Below are 8,137 nucleotides of genomic sequence, written 5' to 3' on the forward strand. Positions count from 1 at the left end.
ACCAGACATACTCGCTCTGTGTAACCATGTAAACATTATCATTACGAACAGTTGTCAGTTTCTGACCACGTGTAAGTGTTTTAAACAAGCAGATATGCAGTTATATGGCAGAACAAGCAGTAGCAACACTACAGGCGAGGTTTATCTGTGGTTCAAGCTGCTTGATTTTCGTCATGAGCTGCAGTAGCTTGGCCCTCCAGGCTGCTGGATGACAGGGGCCCATTAAGCAAAGGTAAATCTAATTAGAAGTCTCTTCAGCCACAGAGCTGTGTGCCACTGCTGGAGGGGGAATGGGCGATGTCACAAAGTCATTATGCTGCCTCTGTGACCCCAGCACAGGGAAAATGGCTGGATAAGACTTAAACATGTTGCTTAGACTACTCGTATACGAGCAGGTTCATGTCTCTAGAGTCTCCAGCAGGTCAGAAGTGTTGAGTTGTAAGAGATGCTTCACTGGTTGTGTGGCAGCTAGTCTGTTTAACAAATAAAGTGTGTACAGCATGTGTGTATGTGTATGGGGGTAGTGGGTGTTGTCAAAGCAAAGATATGAATAGTTTCTTTTTTGAATAAATCCTGACATCAAATCTGATTTTTTTTCCCTATCATTCCCTGTAACCCTTAAGCCAGAAATAAACTTATTTATGCTATTTGTGACCAGTTAGTTCTCTTACTACTTATAGTGATTGATGGAAATCATTGTTGAATGACTTATAACTCCTGATGTGAATTTTTTATCCTGCTGGGCAAATCCGACATGACACACACACAGTGGATATGTGGATGCATCCGGTCCACAATCAGATATGACAGTTAGAAAAGCACGGGATGTTGGAGAAACAAAGAGCAAGAGAGAGGAGCAACACATACAGCCTGTAGCAATTAATATATACAGCAGGGAAGCATCAATCAGTTGCCTAAAAAGTTAAAGCCTCTGCTTTCCTTTAACTGGTGGAAAATTTAGATTCATCATCCCTTTTCCATTTGATGTCACAACTGTCTTTTTCCTAAACACCCATGTTTCTTTATCATCATAAGCTGCTGTTCCTTTCCTAAATGGGAAGCACTTGACATGGAGTGATTTGTTTCTCTCAAGAGGAGAAGATGATCAGTTTAGTGCTCGATTTAGAAATCTTTAATCAACTTTCCCCGTTCAGTCAAAATGGGATCACGTTAAATTACATTTGCAAATTGTGCCAATGTTTGCACCTCTCTGTATACGTACACCAGTGCCTGAGCGATTAAAAAACTGATTTAAAGTATGAATGACTCTATTTTGGGTCCTAGTATGTTTACAGTCTGAAGCAGGATGGGGTCGCAGCAGCCCGCTGGTAATGTTGGTAATGTGTTGCCGTTGTGTTACAGCCACTGTTACCGGCCACCGTGGCAGTGGTGTGATGATGGCAGTCAGCACGGACCATTGAGCATCAGTCCCTCAATCATTCGCCCACCCCAGGAACACTTTATGCCACCGCTGTCAAATTACACATGTAGACAGAAGCATTGGAGGAGCACTCTGTGTGATTAGTCATTCCACTCGGCAGCTGTATTTTGACACATGCAAAAACAATCACAGTCATCGCCAGTCACAGATGCTCAGATGCTCTGTCAAAAAGAGAGAGAGGGAGAGAGAACATGGAATAAAACACCTAAAACAATCATGTCATACTGTGTTTGAGCACTTTAAGATTCAAATCTTCATCACTGAATAAAATTGTTCTAGCCAGGACCACTCATACTTGTAATTATACAAAATGTCCTATTTTGTCATGCAAAATGATCACACTTTGGTTTGGAGTTCACATTTGAACACATTATGAACTTGGAGCCATAAATACTGCGTATTTTTGGTTTTACAAACACTGAACAGCAACAGATGGGTGGTAAATTAAAAGAATAACCAACATAAATGGCCTCGGTAAGGTGTGGGGACACTACAAACCTTCAAACAGCTTCAATGCTGTTTTTAAACTCTACTGGAAGAATGAAAACCATTCTTCCAAAAGATATTCCCTTCTTTGTGGGTGTGTTGATGATGGCTTGAAGAATAAAGGTTACGATATTCTAACCCTTGTTCTATTAGCTGAGCCAAACAGGACGTGTCTATTAACACGAGGAGTCTACAGTATAAATAGGAGCCGCATGATGGCCCCAGCATCCAACCCCCTTTTCTGTGAAAGGCGGAGTCGTATCAGGGCCCCTAAGTAGAGGGGTTTCGCCTGTGCTTATAGAACTGGGGTTACAATGTTGTAACCTTTGCTCTATCTAACACAGGCCATTCCTTTACTAGACTCTATTGGTACAGTGGGTGGAGCCCGATGAATCAACACCCTGTTGCTACATAACAGCAACCCAGCCACACTACTGATCAGCAAGCCGATCAGGATGCAAATCACCATCTCTTAATAGAAAAGGAATGTGTGACACTGTCATATGCCTCATATATACTGTGGGCTCCACATGTATTCTGGTGGGAATGCCCTGATACCCTGATATTTATGCAAATATCAGTGGGCGAATGTGTACTCGTGACTGGAGGAGAGTACTACCCATAGAGTCCAGTAGAGAGCGAAGACTATGTGAGATAGTTGTCTAACATGTCTAAAATCTCTAAAGTCACTGATGTTCAATTGTATGTATTTTTCATTTAATTGAGCCTAGTGTTCGTTCAGGCAGGACAAGATGTCAAGCTCAGCTCACATCTCAGCTACATCAGCTGATCTCAAACAGCCCAGTCAACTGATGGAGCACCTGACTGATGGAAGGGAGTCAGCTGATAGATCACATGATTCCTTTCTATGCAACCAATTGGCAAATCTCATTCAGGTGCCCTATTTAAACTGATTTTGCCTGACTACTGTTGCTTCTATCTCTGCAAACTGCTTTGCAACCTGCCTCCACCCCAGCTCCTCCTTTTCATGCTGTGTCATTTCTGTTTGTCATTGATACTTGCTCTGTTCTGTTCCTTGGGGGTCTCTGCTGCTGCTCTGTCTGCCTTAGGTTTTCCATGTAGGCACATGGAAGGGCAGGGAGGTTGGTCTCTCTGCCTTAAAGCTGCGTTCACACCAAACGCGCGTCAAGATTACATACAAAGTCAATGCAAAGACGCGATTAGACGCGGCGTCCAACGTCCATAGAGGCGTCCAGTGCGGCGCTATAGACGCGAAATTTGCGTCCAATGCCTCATCGCTTGAGTTGAAAATATTGAACTTTTGAGGCGAATTCGCGTGACGCTGTGCCGCGAAAGCCAATCAGCGTTGAGATTCTCCCGACGTCACTGGCGTGTGTCAACAACAATAAACTGCTACTCACTGGAGACAGATGGACAGGCGCTCCACAGCTGAAATGGAGCGGCTGTAGTTGGTGTCCTACCGCGAGATCCTGGCGCCAACCCTCGCCAACAGGTCCTCAAATTGGGCCCCAGTCAGCCTGAAGTACTGCTGAAAGCGGCTATCATCCAGACGGAGTTCCTGGAGGAGGTGGTGAAACTCGCCGAGCTGGATGCGCTTCTGCAGGATAGGGTGAACCCAAAAACAACGGCGTTTGGCCCTCCGATGCATCTGGGACTTCCAGAGGAGGTAAACAACAAAGTAGCGATGGTGGTTATCTTGCCATGGTCATCAGTGACGTCTTGACGCCCCGATGTCCAGTTGTTGATGCCGAGATGAAGGAGAAACTTATCATTGCGGTGTGCAGATGACGCAAATGAACAAAATGGTCAGGTGTCCAAACTCAGGCATTACATGCGGCGCGTTAGTCGCGTCACGCGCGTGTAATTTGCTTCACACGCCCGGTGTGAACGCAGCTTAAGGCTTTCCAAATAGGCGTGTGGAAGGGCAGACAGGTGCGCTCTCTCTCCGCCTTAGGCTTTCTGTGTAGGCCTAGGAAAAGCAGAGTGGCCCCCAGAACAGAGCCATATTGCTAAATATAATACTACAAATGGAAATAAAGTTTTCTTTGACTAAACCGGTCCTGATTGAACAAAAGTACAACATATAAAGGTACATCCTCATGCAAGGGCTATACAATACACATTCTTACCAATGGCTTCACACTATTCCACTGGTCAACAGGTGCTGTAATGCAAGAAGAGATGCATGAAAACATCAAGGAAGAAGACTGCTTGTTTGTAAACATGAATATAAAGGTGTCATAATGTTAAAAAATGTCTTAAAATATGTTATATGAGAATGAAAATGAATTCAACATATGTGACATTTTGTTTCCATTTGATTGAGCTTTCATCATAGATACGTTATTTTCAAACAGTGCAAATAAACCAACAGCCATAATTCTGACTTGCAGAGCGAACAAGAAATCTGTCTTACTCCAGATGCACATGTGTGTTGGCTGAGATACAAATCTAAGAGCGTAGTTTGATTTGATCTTAATCACAAAAGACAATCAATCACCCTTAATCAAACATCATATGCATGGGTCAAGCATCACCGCTGTATCCATTTCTACAGCATTAATCTTTTGCATATGTAACAGACATGCACGCACACACAAGTTCATGAGGATATACTGATCACGCACCAAGCACTATAAGCTGATATGCTCATTTTGAGGCTGTTTACCCAACATTATTGCGATTAATAGGACATTTATTTTCTGTTTCCTCTTCTCTTCATCAACTGGATGAGTCTAATGACCCCCACAAAGGTGACCAGCATTGTTCAGCAGAGGGAGAGAGAAAAGAAATGTGGAGGATGATGAATAATAGCCCAGCTGGTCGCATTGGCTGCAATTAGCCCTTCTAAAGTCCCACAATTATGCAGGGAAAAGCTGGCACTCACAATGCCACAGTGCTGCCGCTGAATCAATACATAATTGTTATAATTATCATCCTGGTGTCATTTGTGGACGCGTCCGACACTTGCAGAAAAGAAGATGGAATTGGATAAACACAGAGGGATGAATGGCAGAGAGATATCGCCTCTTCAAGTGCAACATTTTTAACAAAAGGTTGCCTCGATACCTCGTATGAGCAATGATGGGGGTCGATTCGGTGGTGACTATGAGTCAGCCTGACTGCATATGGCCAGGGCAGATTTCACAAGCCCTCTGAAGCCAAGCTACTGTACACTACGCCACAAGAGTGGAGTGGGAGAGGATGCATGTCACAATGGGCTAAACCCTAAAATCAGACCACTGATGAAGGTAATTCACATCCAGAAAGGATTTTCTGTATGGCCCCTAAAAAAATTGACTTTATCTTTAATTCACAATGATAAAATTTTAAATGTGAAATTAGGGCAAAAGAATTCAACTTTTTCTTTTCCCGTTTACCTCTATTTAGTGTGACATGACAGGCCACTGAGCTAACTCATTGCTGGAGAAGGAGCCAACATCCTGTAAATATGTCACTGATACAGTGGCACGCAAAAGTCTGGGCACCATGGGTCATCTTGAGGAAAGGCCAGATGATGCAAATTTCAAAGCTTTACAAAGCTTTGTATCTTCACTCCTGAAAACTTCAATCAGCAGCCATGGGCTCTTCTAAATAGCCTCTTGGCACTCTGAAAACTAAAATAACTGACGCCCACAAAGCAGGAGAAGACTAAAAGAAGATAGCAAAGCCTTTTCAGGTTGCTGTTTTTTCCTCAGTTTGTAATGTAATTAAGAAATGGCAGTTAACAGGAACTGTGGAGGTCAACTTGAGGTCTGGAAGACCAAGAAAACTTTCCAAGAGAATTGCTCGTAGGATTGTTACAAAGGCAAATGAAAACCCCCATGTGACTTCAAAAGACCTGCAGGAAGATTTAGCAGACTCTGGAGTGGTGAATCACTGTTCTACTGTGCAGTGACACCTGTACAAATATGACCTTCATGGAAGAGTCATCGGAAGAAAATCTGTCCTGTGTCCTCACCACAAAATTCAGCATCAGAAGTTTGCAAAGGAACATCTAAACAAGCCTGATGCTTTTTGGAAGTCCTATTGAGTCATAAAGATAAAATAGAACTTACTGGACGCAATGAGCAAAGTTAAGTTCGGAGAAAAAAGGGTGCAGAACTTCAGAAAGAGACACCTGTCCAACTGTTAAACACGAAGGGTGGATCAATCTTGCTTTGGGCTTGTGTTACAGCCAGTGGCACAGGGAACATTTCACAGGTAGAGGGAAGAATGGATTCAACTAAATTCCAGCAAATTCTGGAGACAAACATCACAGCATCTGTAAAAAAGCTGAAGATGAAGAGAGGATGGCTTCTACAACAGGACAATTATCCTTAACACACCTCTAAATCCACAACGGACTACCTCAAGAGGAGCAAGCTAAAGGTTTTGCCATGGTCCTCACAGTCCCCTGACCTAAACATCATTAAATATCTGTGGATAGATCTCAAAGAGCAGTGGATGTAAGATGGCCCAAGAATCTCACAGAGCCAGAAGCCTTTTGCAGGAAGAATAGGTGAAAACTCCCAAAACATGAACCGAAAGACTCTTAGCTGGATACAAAAAGCATTTAGAAGCTGTGATACTTGCCAAGGAGGGCACTACTAAGTACTGACCATGCAGGGTGCCCAAACTTTTGCCTCATGCCCTTTTCCTTTTCTGTTACTTTGAAAGTGTAAAAGATTGAAATTAAAAGCTAATCTTGCCTAAAATACTGAAGAAATGTATAATTTTTAACTTCATGCCTTTTGGAAATCAGTTCATATTCTACTTACTTAACTACTCACAATAAACACAATTTTGACCAGGGGTACCCAGACTTTTGCATTTGAAAATAGGACCAATTTTATTACCAAAGACATACCAAATACCAAGCATGACAATCTGCATCACTGACCAATAGGAGGGCTGTAAATAGGCCTGTAAACACGGTGAAGTGAAAGAGGAATGATGTTGTGGGTGCTGCTAGGTGGAACTATGAAACAAAAGAAAAGTCAAAGGCATTTCTTCTTTCACCATAAAGTCTTTTCCAAATACAAGTGCAGACAGTATCATAGGGTACACTCCCCATCATTCGGTTACATCCTTGCTCCTGGAAGTCAGTCCCTAGCGCCTCCTTTCCCATGACATCATGCAGGTTGTGAAAGATGCTGTGATTGGTCAGGAGCCAATGTGTAGTCTGTCATCTCTCTCTGCAGCGTCACGACAACAATATATGACGCTATTATCGCCTGATCTGACACAGTGACCATCCTAACAGTCAAAAAACATCAACCCAATCACCAGAAACCAATGCTGGCACCATATGTTTCTGCTAACCACTGACTCTTAGATTTATGTTACTGTGCAGTGGATATGTTAAAACTTTATGCTTCATTAACACTGTGGTGATTGTGTTTTGGTTTAAAATCCCAGTTTTGGGGTCACAATCCCGACAGGAAACACAGCACTGTCTTGGTAAAAAACAAATGTGGCACTAGCCCCGTTGCCAGGTTGCCACAATATATCCATGTTCGGAGCCTAAAAAGCCACTGGAAACACAGCAATGACTGGCTAAAAAAAACAACCAGTTTTGTTTTTTGTTGGTTTCAAACAGTGATCTGCAGCTTGACAGGTGTCTCATAAACTTTAGAAAGCTTTCCTTTCAATAATCATTCGGCATGTTTCATTAACTTGCACAGCACCAGACTACACTTCTGCCTTTTATCATAAGGGTTTGAAATTCTACGTATTGTATATCTCAGCCTTTTTTCACATAAAAAGTGGCAGGGAAGATCTGGGAAGCTTTTTCTCCGGGTGATTTCCACTAACCAGTAACAGGCTATATGGTTTTGATAAACTGAGCTGACACAGGAAAGCAGACATTTGGAGGGAGGAGGAAGAGTCAGTTTATCTTGATCGTGATTCAGCCTGTAGCTCTGCTGTCCTTCCTCAGACACACAAAATCTGGTTGAAGTTGAATAAACCTGTGCTGCAGCACAATCAGTAAGTCTCTTGTGGTTTGGAATACAATTGTTTTTTATGTGTATTCTTTTTTTTCTTGGACTCACTTAGTACTGATACTCAGTTTTGTAACAAATTTATGTCATTTTGTATAGTCTGTGTTTCTGGCTGTTTTGACATCTCAGTTATTTGTGTCTTATTAAGCAACAAGTTATCTGAATTTTCTTATCCTTTACATCAACCAGAGGAGTCGTTTGTAAGACTTCTGAGTGCTTTGAAATAATATAATATATAATAATT

The sequence above is a fragment of the Epinephelus fuscoguttatus genome, linkage group LG4 (assembly GCF_011397635.1).
Source record: "Epinephelus fuscoguttatus linkage group LG4, E.fuscoguttatus.final_Chr_v1".
NCBI classification, from domain to species: Eukaryota; Metazoa; Chordata; class Actinopteri; order Perciformes; family Serranidae; genus Epinephelus; species Epinephelus fuscoguttatus.